Source organism: Oryctolagus cuniculus, chromosome 17, assembly GCF_964237555.1.
Source record: "Oryctolagus cuniculus chromosome 17, mOryCun1.1, whole genome shotgun sequence".
Lineage (NCBI taxonomy): Eukaryota > Metazoa > Chordata > Mammalia > Lagomorpha > Leporidae > Oryctolagus > Oryctolagus cuniculus.
The window spans coordinates 60,851,191-60,866,474 of record NC_091448.1 but is presented as its reverse complement, the minus strand read 5'-3'; the positions used below and the strand labels follow the sequence as shown (position 1 = coordinate 60,866,474).

Sequence of the window (15,284 nt, the reverse complement as noted above, 5' to 3'; positions counted from 1 at the left end):
GAAAATGGCCCCCCAAGGGGCGGAGATTGGCACCTCAAAGCCCTGACACCAGCCCACTCAAGTTACAAAAAATAAATAAATAAGTAAGTAAAAAATAAACAAATAAACTCTGGAAGGCAGATCAGCCTGCTTACACTGGATATTGGTACAGACTCACAGCAGCCCATAGCAGAGGGAAATCAACCTGAAAAACCACCCAGAAAGAATGCAAAAAAAAAAAAAAAAGAAAACAAAAACCCACAATAAGGATATAGAAGAACATATAAACTTTACAATGGAGCAGGCTAAACCAACCATAACAGACGCTGAAGAGGAAGAATTTGAAACTATGCCAGAAAAAGAATTCAGAAAATTAATAATCAGAATACTTAGAAATAATGAGAAACAGTGTTGAGACCTGAACGAAAAACAAGCCCAAGGATCAGAGATCCTAAAGAGAAGCCAGAATGAAATACTGGAAATGAAAAACTCAATTGACCAAATAAAAAACACCGTGGAATCTCCCGGAAATCAAACAGATGAAACAGAAGACAAATATCAGAATTCAAAGACAAACTTCCAGAAATAATACAGTCAGTTCAAACGAAGGAAGAAGAAATTAAAAAATTAAAAAATATGGTCGGAGACCTACAAGATTCAATAAAATGGTGTAATGTTTGGATAATAGGAGTCCCTGAGGGGGTGGAAAGAGAGAATGGATTGGAAGGTGTTTCCAATGAAATAATATCAGAAAACTTCAAACAAAGGCAGCTGGATAACAACAGGCAAATTCAACAGATAGCCAATAGAATGGCAGATGTCCTAAACAGCACTCTGGCCTCAGAATCAGCCCTAAAGCCATTCAGATCTGGCTGAAAAGCCCATGAGAGTATTTCAGGCATGGAAAGCCAAGACACTCTGGCAAAAAAAAAAAAAAAAAAAAAAAAACACAACAAAACCTAAATGAAAGATCTCTGTGACTGAGATCCCAGTGGACAGAACAGGTCTTCAAAGAAGGAGGTACCTTTCTCTGAAGGGAGGAGAGAACCTCCACTTTGACTATGACCGTGTCTAAACAAGATAAGAGTCGGAGAACTCAGAGGGCTTCCATAGCCTTGGAAACTCATGACTGGAGCATAGGGAGATTACTGATGCCATAGACAGGAGTGTCAATTGGTAAATTCAACAACAGGAGTCACTGTGCACTTACTCCTCATGTAGGATCTCTGTCCTTAATGTACTGTACATTGAGATTTAATGCTATAACGAGTACTCAAACAGTATATTTCACTTTGGGTTTCTATGGGGGTACAAACTGTTGAAATCTTTACTTAATGTATACTAAACTGATCTTCTGTAAAAAAAAAAAAAAAGAAATTATCAATTCCCAACTTGACTCTCACTGGGATTAAACATGACAATAGGTCTGATCTGATTTCATCATCATTTAAAAAATCATCTATTATTTTTCACTTTATGTTTCTGTGTGGGAGCAAACTGTTGAAATCCTTACTTAATGTATACTAAGCTGATCTTCTGTATATTAAGATAATCAAAAATGAATCTTGATGTGAATGGAAGGGGAGAGGGAGTGGGAAAGGGGAGGGTTGTGGGTGGGAGGGACAGTATGGGGGGGAACCATTGTAATCCATAAGTCGTACTTTGGAAATTTATATTCATTAAATAAAAGTTAAAAAAAAGAGTGACTCCTCTGAATGACTTTGTGCTATCAACTTAGAAAACCTTGAAGAGATGGATGAATTCCTGGGTGCACGCTATCTGCCAATATTACTTCAAGAAGATATAGAAAACCATAACAATGCGATGGAAGCAGTACCTAAAAGTCTCCTGTCAAAGAAAGGTCCAGGACCTGATGTCTTTACAACTGAATTCTACAGGACATTTAGACAGGAACTAACCCCAATATTTTGCAAATTATTCCAAAACACTGAAAATGAAAGAATTCTGCTGAATTATTTTTATGAGGCCAGTGTTACTCTGATACCAAAACTAAACAAAGACATAACATAAAAAGTAAACTATAGACCAATATTCCCAATACACACAGATGTAGAAATGCTCAACAAAAGATTAGCAAACTGAATCCAACACTACATCAAAAAGATCATATACCATGATCAACTAGCATTTACCCCAGAGGTGCAAGTGTGGTTCAACATTCACAAACCCATAAATATAAGTCACAGTAGCAGACTGAAGAACACCATATGATCATCTTGATAGATGCAGAGAAATCATGACTCAGCATCCCATCTTTATAAAACCCTCAAACAAATTAGTTCTACAGCAGCATATCTCAAAATGATACAGCTACATGTGTGTACATGTATGTATATGACAAACTGGCAATCAGTATCATCCTGAATTCAGAACACTTGAAAGCAGATCCAGAACAAGACAAGGATGTCCAATTTTTACCACTCGTACTTGATATAGTGTTGAAAGTATGAGCATGGGCAGCGGGGCGCTGTGCTGTGGCGTAGTGAGTAAAGACACTGCCTGTAGTGCCAGTATCCCTTATGGGTGCCAGTTTCTGTTCTGGATGCTCCTCTTCTGATCAGGCTCTCTGCTATGGCCTGGGAAAGCAGTGGAAGATGGCGCAAGTCCTTGGGCCCCTGTACCCACGTGGAAGACCCAGAAGAAGTGCCTGGCTCCTGACTTCGATCGGCACAGCTCCGGCAGTTGCACCCATCTGGGGAGTGATCCAGCGGATGGAAGACCTCTCTCTCGCTCTCTCTCTTTCTGCCTCTGCCTCTCTGTAACTCTGCCTTTCAAATAAATAAATATATCTTAAAAATTAGAAAGTATTAGCATGAGCAATTACAGAATTGAAGAAACAATGAGCTTCAAATGTCACAGAAGACGAAACCAAATATCCATGTTTGCAGATGACATGATGCTGTACAGTGCTAGGTCATGCCTCTCATTCAAACTGTTACCTCAACTATATTGGAAACAGATCCTTTTAAGTCACTCTACTTACTTCACAAGGAGGGAATGATAATGTGTGGGTCTTGCAGTCAGTTTTGGAAACAAAACTTGGACTCTAAAATGACCACGCTTGGACACTGAAAAATATGTGTGTAGACAGCAGTACAGCATCACCTACAGTGTGGCATGGCTCACTTTGAAAATTCCATGGTGTCCTGTCGCCAGGGTAACAAGGTGAGTGACATCATCCTGCCATTCCAACTGTCACTCTTGAGCTGAAAGGTTCAAACTTGAGTGCGGTGGGAACGTGCGTATCGTCCTATCCAGAGTGGTCCACGATGGGAAATCTCAACTGCTGTCCAGCAGGTAGGCCACACTGACCTCCACAATGCTGCTTCTCCACCGGCCACTTACCTTCTGCTTAATCACTCTCCTCATGGACTGTCATTTCCCCATTCCAGGCTGTCTACAGATTTATAAAGATAGTTGGTCATCCGCATTATTCAGTTTCTACTTTTAATGCTTCTGTTAAGTTTGTTGTTTCAAAATCTTTCCTAAATTTAGAGAAACACATTATTTCCAATGTCAAGTTTGTTTGCACCTTATCCAGAGAATGATGATTGGAAAGAAACTCACACTACTCTCTTCAGTCAGGAAAAATTAAGACCAAACACAACACAGACATCACACAAAAAGGCACTTTCAAGCCAGCCTCTTCTGTCTGTAGAGGTCGCCATCTGAGACCAAGACTGTAAGAACAGTCTGAACCAAGATATCTTTTTGTCACATTGGAAGAAACTGGGATTTCAGGGTGGGGTGGATAAACACATGAACCCTGCTGTTTGGGGGTTACAGGGAAACGGGGAGGAGGGACAGCACCGTTGGTCAGTGGGGCAGACATCTGAAGACAGAGAGAAGGGGCCTGCCTGATGGTCCTCAAGCAGAATCATGGGTTGGATGGGCAAGCCTGGCCATGGATGAACCTCACTAATGGGAGAGGGAACTGTGTATGCTGTCCCTGCAGGGTCTAGAGAGAGGTGAAGAGTTCCTAGGGACTGGGTTTTGGTGAGAAAGGTCATGGGCATGAAGGTGCAAACGCAGAGTTGGTACAGACATTGCCTTTTTCAGACAGGGATTTGAGACTACTCAGCCACTTTCTCTGAAGGACAGATATTAAGTTTTCTGTGGCATTAAAAATTCATCTTAGGGTAAATTACAAAGAAAGAAGACCCCCAAGCTCAGGATTCTCAAGTCTAGGAGTCAAAGATCAGGTGCCCATATCAAGGGTCCCATGTTGTGTCCCATCATTGTGGAAAAGTAGAAGAGCAAGCAGAGTGACAGAAGAGAGACAGGGAGAGCGGTTGGGCTTGTGTTCTAGTGACTCTCCCCAGTATTAACCAATTCAGTACTGAGAGAACCACACGAACTCCCTTCAACAATCTGTTCCCAAATTCCCCATCCCCCAACACCACAACAATGGAATGGCCCCATTTTGGGTGAATTTCTGTTCAGTGTTTATGCAGCTTTGGCCATGGCTGAGAAGTTGATGCTTGCCTCACCCTCACATGGCAGTTGCTGTGGAATGTCCTGAGTTTTGAGCCAGTTTTAAAACCAAACACACCACTGGCCCTGTGGTGTCACCTGGCCTTGGGGAAGGCTGAGCCAGTGACAGTGTGAACATGCGGGGTCAGGATGGGTGTAAGTTTGAGTTTCTCCAGACCCTCGCAAAGGATGTCCTGGAGGAAAGCATCCTATCTTAAGTCAGGAATAGAACTCTAGAGGAAGGCATCTGGGTCATGAGTTCTCTTGTCTCCAGAACTTTGCTCTGAGCAAGACTGTTCCCGAGGAAATCCTGCCCTGGAAGATGTCAGAAAGCCACTGAGGGTGCTTAGTCCAGGGTTCTTGTAAAGACATTCACAGTCCTCCATCCCCCAGGGACCAATGGTGAGACTGTCCCAGATCCATGACTTGTCAGTGTTAGGAATGTGGACAACTCACTGACAGCCCCTAATTTTCAATTTGCTTAATAGTAAATCAACATGGAGCAGATGCTGGTCTGCCCATAGCTTGGGGCTGTGTGGGGAGCCTGGAAATGACAGAGTCTGTCCATGAGCTGTAAAGCTTTCTATGCATGGAAGAAGAGAGAGCAATTTCCATCCTGTCCTCCTCTGTGGTCACATATCCTCCCTGCATTCAGTCACCACCAGTGATCAACTTGTTCCTCCAGACATCTGAAGACGGAAGAATTTCAGACAATTATGCAGCACCACACTGGGTATAGATCCACTTATTTTCAATCACTTGAGATCAAAAAACAACACAGGTCATATCAGTATCTCCACATCTTGTACAGGGAACCTAGACAGGTGGTGGGGGTAGGGGACTCTGTGCAACTTTCCCAGGTACATGCAGCTTTCCTCTAGGGGCTGAACCTTCAAGCACCGTCCCTGTACTCTCATCTTAACAAAAGTCTTTGTCTACCCTATCAAACAGCTGGGTAGGAAATGTTCACCACACTGCAAGATCCGCCTAGAGGATGGCTCTGCACTATGGAATGGGAAAACAGGGTAAAAGTGAGGAACTGCAATGATCATACACGTCCCTGTGGTCTCCTGCCAGCTGGATGTCAACAGCTGTCTGTACTGTCATACTGTTCCAGGATCTTGTCTAAAGAGTTTTAGACGAAAAGGAAGTCGGAGGTCAAGTACATCGACTGTCCATTCCACACAGAAGGTCAGAAAAATCCGTGTCTTGCCAAAGAACAGGATGCCCCCAACAAAGGAATCAGTTGATGGTACTCTGCAAATTCAATCATGAAGCTCATTCAACAATCAGATTCTGCTTTATTCAGGGCCTCATAGTTAAGACAAAACTCTTAAAAAGCTATGCTATCTGTGTCTTTCATTCCATGACTGCAAAATTAGAATTGGTCAACTCAATCAGCAGGGTGACCACTACACAGGGAAGACATGTTAACAACTTAAACTTGGGGTCACTGTTAGTAGTAACATCTCAAGGTACTGTTCAGACATATGCCCGATTGTGCAACATGGGCTGAAATGGACATCTTACTGAGAGAGTGCCACCAGATTTCATGCTAATATTAACAATTGGAGATAAAATAGGAAAACTGAACAGATAGCTCCTAAAGTTCTCATACTGGACTCCCACTTCCCTTTTTCTGATGACACTTTCATTAGTAGGGTACATTTGTTATGGAGACTGAACCAATAAAGAAATGTTATCATTGACTCAACTCCCAAGTCTGCACTAAGGTTGGTTGTTTCTGGTGGTATAGTCCTAGGAGTTATTCATCTTTACCCATGTTTCTAGAACCCTTGAATGACCCCAGAACATGACCCTAGAACTGGCCATTTTAAATATCTTTTTAGTCATTCTTTTTCAGTTTCCTAGAGTTGGAATTAGATTTGGTAACATACATAAGAACTCTTCTGCTCCTTTTTGTGGCTTGATTGCTCAATGATTTTCATCACTGAGTTATACCCCCTTGGATAGATGGGCCAATATTCTTGGTCCTGGTTTCCAATTTAAGCAATCAGGAAGAAAGCCACCAGAAACAGTCATGTGGCAGGGTTCTATGGGGACAGTTTTTTAAATTAATTGGGTAAACACCTAGGACTATGGCCCCTTGCTTGGATGGGGATGACATTTTTCTTGGTAAAACTGACTGGAGTTCACCAATGAAGCCACATGGCCCTGACACCTTCTTTCGCCTTTTGTACCTGTAAAGTTCTCTTCAAAGGCTCGGGCCCATGGGTTAGTTTGGGTAGTTCCTGACTCTGAAGGAATTTCAGGCTTCGTTGAACCTACTTGTGGGCATACAGTATGTATAGTACTTTTTTCTTTTCCTTTTCCTGTCCATGCCATGAAAGGTGAGGATTCCCTTCTCATTTGCAGTAGCAGACATTGTTTCTTCTCTTTTTGCCTTGTGCTTAGACAGGCGGAGGTTTCACAATCTTATGGATTTTTTTCAAAAAAAATATTTTTTGACTTTTTGTTTTATTCTGCCCATTTCCTACTACATCCATTTCTGAGAAAATTGCTATTTTTTCATTTTTTATCTAATTTACATCAGATTGTTTTTGGTCATCTACTTTTCTAGGTTGTAAGAATCCCTTATTGATTTTAGATCATCATTGTTTTCTAAAGTATTTCACTCAAGGGCTCCATTTTCCTTCTGAGCACTGCTTCATTGCAACCCAAAGTTGCAAAATGGGTTTTTATTTGCTTTGTTCAAAATAGTTTAAAATGTCTATACCGTCTTCTTTGTCCCATTTGTTTTGGAGAGTATGTTATTTAGCTTCCATAGTTCTTGCAAAATTTACCAAGTAATCTTCATTGCATTGATTGAACTCTATTGTATTACCATAGTTGCCCAGTGGCACAAGCTGTGTGACATACATTACTTTAAGTGAGTGCTTGTGCAACAGAGCTCATACTTTGATCTGCCTTGGAGACTTCTTCATATGAACCTGAGAAGAATGTGTTTCTCTCATGGCTGAAATGTCTCTACACGCCGATCAAAATAGTTAGTTGAGGGATAATAATTTTCTCAGGCTGCCATAATCAAGTTGTTGGTCAGTTTGAAGTACATGATATTTTATTTTCCCACAGGTCTGGAGATTGGGTGTCAGAAATCTAGGTTTATGCATAGTCACCCTCCCACAGAAACCCATCAGGACTAATCTTTCCTGTCCCTTCCCAGCTTCTGCTGGTTTCCTGGAAATCCTGGGCCTCCTGTGTGCCTACCATAGCACCTGAATTTCTGCCCCCATCATTTCATGGCATCCTTCCATCTTGGACCTGTTTCCTCATCTTGTAAAAAATGCCAGTCATATGGGAACAAGTCCTTGCTACTCCAATATGAATTCATATTAACTGGTTAATCTGCCAGTGACTCCATGTCCAAATAAGCTCACCTTCACAGGTCCTTCAAGTGAAAGGGGAGGGAACATGCTGAAGCCCTCATACTGCTGTTCATTTCAACTCCACCTGGCTTGTTTCATTCCTGCTCAATCTGTCAATTTTCAATGATAGTAGTGAATTTCTGGCCAGCACCGCAACTTAGTTGGCTAATCCTCTGCCTGGGGCACCATTACCCTGGGTTCTACTCCCAGCTGGGGCTCTGGATTGTGTCCCGGTTGCTCCTCTTCCAGGCCAGCTCTCTGCTGTGGCCTGGGAGGACAGTGGAGGTTGGCCCAAGTGCATGGGCCCTGCACCTGCATGGGAGACCAGGAGGAGACACCTGGCTCCTGGCTTCGGATTGGCGCGCCGGCTATAGCGGCCATTTGGGGGTGAACCAATGGAAGGAAGACCTTTCTCTCTGTCTCTAACTCTGCCTGTCAAAAAAAAAAAAAAAACAATAGTGAATTTGTGCCCCTCCATGCCACATGGCTGAAGGTCTCTGACTTTAATGAACCTTTATTATTTTAAGATTTATTTATCTATTTGAAAGTCAGAGTTGCACAGAGACAGAAGGAGAGGCAGAGCGAGAGAGAGGTCTTCCATCTGCAATTGGCTGCAATGGCTGGAGCTGGTCTGATCTGAAGCCAGGAGCCAGGAGCTTTCCCTAGCCTCCTATTCTCCCTATTTATTTTACTAAAACTAGTGGGGACTAGAGTTGTCTGAATGCCCCCTATCCAGTCACATAAGGTACTGGTGGTTTCCTTGGAGGATGTGACTTTGTTATGAAGAACACCTGGGAATACTTCACAGTGCTCACTTTCCCCTGAGTATTTCCAAATAGGCATTTCCCCCTCTCCTGGGCCCACAGGGGTTCTCCTCTGACCTTCACCATGAGAATCTGGTGGACCTGTGGAGCACAAACATATGGAAGTGGGGTGACCTGGAGACTGGACCCCACTGGGTTTGTTCTCCAGTAGGTGCACACTCAGCCTCTGAGCCCATCCACACTCCCATGCATGTGCGCTGTGAGCCACAGGCTCCAGGACCCCTGCTTCAGCTACGCTGACTGCAGCTGTGCTCTCTGCACCTGTCAGCTGCAGGCAGGAATTTCAGGGCGGCAGCTTGCCCACTTGCTTCACTTTTTTGATAGATCTAAGTTGGCCTTTTTTTAAAAAAAAGTTTTTTTTGAGAGAGAGTTACAGAGAATAAGAGGGAGAGACAGAGAGAGAGATCTTCCTTCTGTTAGTTCACCCCCCAAATGGCTGCAAGAGCTGGAGCTGCGCTGATCCGAAGCCAGGAGCCAGGTGTCTCCTCCTGGTCTCCCAAGTGGTGCAGGGGCCCAAGCACTTGGCCCATTCTCCACTGCCTTCCTGGGCCACAGCAGAGAGCTGGACTGGAAGAAGGGCAGTTGGGACTAGAACCGGTGCCCATATGGGATGCCAGCCCAGCAGGCAGAGGATTAACATACTGTGCCATGGTGCTGGCCCCTATGTTGGCTTTTTTGAGGTAGTCTCTCCCTTTCTGTCACACTCTGTGTATCACCAAAAAGTGGACAGCAGATGATGAAGCAGGTATCTCTCTGTACCTAAGTGTTCACAGCAAGAAGAAAGTAGAAACAACAAAAACTGGGTTATTTCCCAGTATCTACCAACAAATGGATGAGTAATGACAATGTGCTATATGAACACAATGGAAGAGTTTAAAATGTGTAAAACTGAATTAAAGTTTTATATCACACCACGGATGGACATGGTAACACATGACACTGTAATAAGGTGGACACAGAAAGACAAACACTGTATGTTTCTAATACAATGGCATGTCTACAATAGGCAAATTCAAAGGGACTGGAAGTACAGATTAGTCGGGGATGGAAGGAGGAGACGGTAAAGTTCTTCCGTTACAGATGCAGAGTTTAGATTGGGTATGATGACTATTGTTGGGGCACACAGGGGTGGTGCTTACACAGCACTGCCAAGTGATTCATGCCACTGAAATTTTCACTTACAAGTGATTCAGATAATAAATGTCTACTTGCCCACAGCAATTTAAAAATACCTGAAAGGAAAGATGGCAAATGTAATAGCTGCTTATGTAGATTCATGGAGGTAAATGATCTTGGGACACACAAGAAAAATGTGGGGATTTCCATGGTCTACAATTTGGGCATTTCCACGCCCATTTTGCACAGGAGCAATGATGAGGCATCATCAAGGAATCAGTGCACTATAGCAGTCGCCTATTTCTAAATTGACTGTTTCATTTCTAAATTGACTGTTTCATTTGGTTGCTGGTAGTAAGAAAGCCAAAACTCCCCTTTTCATTTCTTTCCTGCTCCTCTTCTTGGGCTTTGTCATCCACCAGGGAGGACGGCCCAGCAGTGGCACGTGTGCAGTTCCAAGCCCACATCAGGTGGCCTTCCTGCTACTTGTGGGTGCAGGGCTGGCTTGTCTTTTTCTTGCTCTGTTACTGAGTGCAGCACAGAACTCCTGACATTGTTCACTGCTCACCAACCACCCACACACAGCCTAGGCCCATGTTCACAGCAAGCAAGTCTCCCTGCGGAACTCATCCACAACACCTGACAGTTACCCCCTGGTTCTCCTAGCTGCTCCTGAGGACCTGGTGGAAGCGATTCCGAGAGGCAGAGCAGAGGAGGAGGTCACATCTCTTGGCAAGGTATGACTGGGGTTTTTGGTCACAGAAACAAATGTTCCTGGTATACAATCACTAGTCTTATTTACTAACTTACTTATTTATTTGAAAGACAGAGTTTACAGAGAGATAGGGGAACAAGGCAAAAGATCTTCCATCTAGTAGTTTACTCCCCAGATGCCTGCAAAGGCCAGAGTTGGTCCAGGCCAAAGCCAGGAGTCCAGTGCACTATCCAGATCTCCCACATGAGTGATAGGGGACATTCTCCATGCCTCCGCAGGCACAACAGCATGGCATTGTATTGGAAGCTGAGCAACCAGGATGCAAACTGGCACTGCAGGATGGACTGCTGGCACTGCAGGCAGCAGTTCCGTTCACTGTGTCACAACATCAGGCCCAGGCAATGTTTTTCTCAGATACGAAAATCTGAACGCCTATACTGAAGATGACTTCCACAATTTATTTGTGGGGGAAGCCCAGGGCATGTCTGTTATAAAGTGAGACATGACTCAAGAGGGTCTCCTGAAATCACAGCATCAATTACAAGTGATGTGGTGCTGGGCGTTTTCCACAGGAGCAGTTCTGCATAGTTTAAATATTTTATGATTTAAAAGATTTATTCATTATTTGAAAGGCAGAATAACAGAGAGACAGACAGACAAAGATCTTAAATCCTCTGGTTACCTTCCCAAATGGCTATAATGGCTGGGGCTGGGCCATGTGGAAGCCAGGAGCTAGGAACTCCATCTGGGGGGGTCTCCCACTGGTTGGAAGGGACTCAAATACTTGGGACATCCTCCACTGCCTTCCCAGGTACATGAGCAGGGAACTGGCAGCAGCAGGGCAGCCTGGACTTGATTTGGTGCTCTGATATGGGATGCTTGCCTCACAGGGGGCAGCCTAACCCAGTGTGCCACAAGGCCAACCCCCAGGTTTTCATTTTCACAAATGAATGTTGCATTTGCCAACCAAAATGAACACCTAAAATGGGCTGTGAAAAGCTCACGTATTTCACACAAGTATCCTCTGTGCTTTATTTGGGGCATTTGCCTCATGCACTGTGTCCCATCAAGTTTCCCAAGGTCAGCACCAGGAGAGGAGACCTGCGCAAACAGTATCTGATCTCACAGTGACTTCCTTTCTCTGACTGCAGGTGGACTCAGGATCCAGTGGACACTGTACGTATTCTAGAATGCCTCAGGTGCTGAGGAACAACTGAAGGGAGGAGACACTGGGACCTTCCTGCCGGTTCTCTTCTGGAGAGCCAACCTGATTCCAGCTTCCTGGTGGATTAAAAAGATTGAGGGTGTGGTAAAACAAAACCAGAAAGACTATCACATAGCTACAGGCATCTAAGGCAGGCCCTGGAAATAGCTATGTCATTTAGATGGTGGGGGTTTCTGTGCCCCAGTATGGTGAGTTTTTATGAGTGAGCGTGTATGTCTTTGAAAGTGCTTGGATGTGTATATGTGTACATATTTCCCACAGAAAAAGTGTTCCCAAATGCACAGCTCAAGTTTCAATTCTCAAAAAACAAAAACAAAAAAGAACCTGATCACCCTCCACACTTTATGTAAGTGAGCTCATTCAACCCTCACCCCGCATGTGTCTGATGGTTAGGTCACAATTCCATGGCTTAGCTGGATATGAAACATACTCCCAACATATGTGAAAAGTATTTAATACTAATTAAAACAGTTTAAAATATATTTAGGGAGCTGGAAAGGTCAACATGATTTGATCATCACACACTGTCTGCATACAATGAATTCTTATGCTATAATCCATAAAGATACCATTTATAATGGTAATAAAAACAATAGGAACAGGAGAAAAGTTTTACCATAATGCCTGGTGCTCATTTTTAAATGGTGGAATTTCAACATTTTTACATCTTCTTCATTTACTTGTGTGATACCTAGGGATTGGCAATAAATGAACATGTTGCTTTGCCTACAACTGAGTCTTTCTCCCCATAACGGGTGCTTTTAATTAAGTTCAGAAGCTCATAGGAGAGATGACATATTCAAATACAATAAACAGATATTGATCCCTGAGTAGTAGTGACCTTGGGAAACATCAAAACGACAGTAGCCGTTTATTTGGCTTCTAAACATGCAGGAGTCGTCCCAGGACTCTTACGGAAATACAGCAACCGTGGTGGTATTGACCCAAAATAGTTCCCATGAATGAAGCTGCCTTGAGCTAGAAAGCTTAAGGCTCTGCTTCTCAGGTCTTTCACGTTCTTTTCCTTAGCCTTAACCCTTTTCCCATGCCCATGTACACCAATGCTCCCTGATGCACCAGTGTACTGACAGTTCTCATATGTCCTTTTAGTGCCCCTGGAGGATGCATGGGAGGAGCTTCCTGGTGACACAGAGGATAAAGAAACTCCAGAGTACACTGAGGTAAGGGCACCTGCCTTCCTCTAAAACAGAAATGTTCCTTCCTTGGCTTCTTCCTTTCTCAACCAGATGAAGAGAAGAAAAATCTGAACATGGATAGGGTCCATGATACACCCTGTGCACAGTGAGGGCCACTGAGAGGCAGTGTTTACAACAACAGAGAGCTGAAACGGGACACAGGGACAATATGAGTGTCAGGACTGGACCACAGCAAGCTTTTCTCTGCAGCACTTCTCCTCTTTTGAAAGGAATTTTGTGACTTCCCACCACAGTGGACTGGAGAGACACGTCCCCCATGAAGAGCTCATGCCTGCTGGCCTGAGTGTGATCGCTCTGCTCACGTCTTTGGGTTCCCTCCATAGGACCACTCTTTAACACGGGGTTTCCCAGTGTCACCAAGAGCATTAAAGACAGGTGCAAAGGGACACAGAGTGTTCAGACCCTCATGGTGCCATTTTCTAATTACAGGTGATCTCAATACGAACAGCAAATGGTATGTATTCGGGAATCACTTACTCCCTGTAGTATGAATAGTCCAGATAACAGCACAGATGGGACTATCTTGGGGACTTTAGTGTGAAAGGCCACCTGATGCCCAATTCCTGCTATGACAGAGGACTAGGAGTGTGGTGGTGGGGAATTAACTTCCTGATAAAAGGTAATGATCATTTTCTGGGGTCCCTGGAAGATACTGGCTTGTGCATGGGGGTGGGCTTTATCTATGTGGGTACCCATGTGTTACAGTTCTGAGTCTACAAGTTTGGCAGTTTGTGTGTATTACCCTAGTTATGTTCCTCTGAAGCCACTATCAGTTCTCTATAAAAAAACAATCACAGAGGTATTGCTGGATGGTTACAGGAATATGTATATAAAAAAGTGAGGGGTTTCAGATGCAGGCTGGAGGCACTAGGGAAAGTGAGACGTTGAGAGGTGGTGCCTCAGCTCCTCTCCCTCCCTGGAAGGCTTGAAGCTGTGGTCAATGTCTGCCTGAAGGTCAGGTCCACAGAGCCCAGGAAGAGGCTGAGAGCACAGAGAAGGGGCAGGGTCATGCTCTGCAATCCAGGGGAGGAACGGGCGAGACTCTCTGTGAACACTTACTGTCTGTGTTTGTGTCTCTCAAGATTGGGTCTTACAGAGTGTTTCTGACTATACCAGTGATGATGAAGCCTCTTCAGGTAGGAGCAACACCCACAAAGACCAGAGGGTCAAATTAGGGCAATGCTTGGGTTATCCGCTACTTTGGACCCTGAGAGGACATAGGTACTCAGGAGGAAAAAAGACATTGTATGTAGACATCTGATTTGTTCTTTTTTGTATTAATTATAGAGTAGGAAGAGGTTTTATACCTATGGGATTGGAGCAATAGAAATTGTTAACTATCATTTCTTGCTTTACTATTTAAAGCTTTACATATTCTTTAATACTGACCACCCCCGGCTTTGCCATTGCAAAGATCAAATCCACTGCATTGTGACAGGACAGCACTGCCTTCCAACTGAACACAAGAGATGTCTGGGTTTTGCACTGACCATTGTCTTCGTCCATTTCTGGCCACAACATAATACCTGAGACTCTGTAACTAATCAGGAACAGAAATTTCTTTCTTACAAGGTTTCAGGTCAAAGAGCAAGGTGCTGCCATTGTGTCTCAGTAAGGGCTCCTTGTTTCATCCTCAGCTCAGGGCAGAAGGAAGAAGAGCACCCCCCTCCCCGACACACCACCAGGGTCAGTTGAGTTAAAGAATACTTGCTCTGGGCTGACTGGGGAGGCCCCAGCATCTTAGAGTTGTGAGGGCCAAGCATTACTCTGGGTTCATCTTGGCTTCCACATCTCATCCAAGTCCAGTGTTTGGAGTAGACTGTGTGACAGGCCATTATCTAGCTGCTACTGGAGACACTGCATAGCTGTACAGGCTGCCCAGAGGATGTGTGTTAGGGGATCCTGGGCTGGACACACACACGGTCCTGCTGACCTCATCTTCTGGAATGCACTGGGCTCAGTGGAGGGCCTCTGGGCAGCAGGACTGGGCATCACTGTTCCCCTCAGATGCACTGCTTCAAACACAGCCTGTTCCCCCTCCAGTCATGCCTAGCACGTTCCCTGTCCTCAGGCCTGCCAATGTCCTACTTCCCAGTCCTCCCACTGCTCAGTGAAAACCCTAGCAAGTCCCATTTATTAATATGGACAAGAATACACCTGCTGTGGACACCCTGTTGCCTCCTTGGCCGACTACCAGAATTTGAACAAATTAAATTTCCTCTCCTCTTTGGGTCATCTTTTCAAGTGGATCAGGAAACATGGGATTCTTGTGATGATTCAATATTTCCAAACTCCATGAGGTTACCCCAGACATGTGGGGTTGGTCCT

The 15,284-nt window shown here is 44.3% G+C and overlaps 2 protein-coding genes across 22 annotated transcripts in view; one reads left to right on the top strand and one right to left on the bottom strand.

Moving 5' to 3' along the window:
- Positions 1 to 15,284, bottom strand: part of LOC103347106 (uncharacterized) — a 619,502-nt gene that overhangs the window by 515,794 nt on the left and 88,424 nt on the right. The gene's annotated exons all lie outside the window — the stretch shown is intronic.
- LOC103351455 (uncharacterized) overlaps positions 1 to 15,284 on the top strand; it is a 48,534-nt gene that overhangs the window by 28,042 nt on the left and 5,208 nt on the right. Inside the window, exons 1-7 of one of the 4 annotated variants that reach the window (XR_011383704.1) lie at positions 3,209 to 3,297; positions 5,425 to 5,498; positions 5,591 to 5,725; positions 10,466 to 10,536; positions 11,666 to 12,920; positions 13,386 to 13,410; positions 14,039 to 14,092. The exons of 1 other annotated variant lie outside the window; for it this stretch is intronic. The gene's annotated coding sequence lies outside the window, so the exon portion shown is untranslated. Of the gene's footprint in view, positions 1 to 3,199; positions 3,298 to 5,424; positions 5,726 to 10,465; positions 10,537 to 11,665; positions 12,921 to 13,385; positions 13,411 to 14,038; positions 14,093 to 15,284 lie in introns of those variants that run through there. 2 more of the 4 variants (XR_011383705.1, XR_011383703.1) reach the window with 2 other exon arrangements.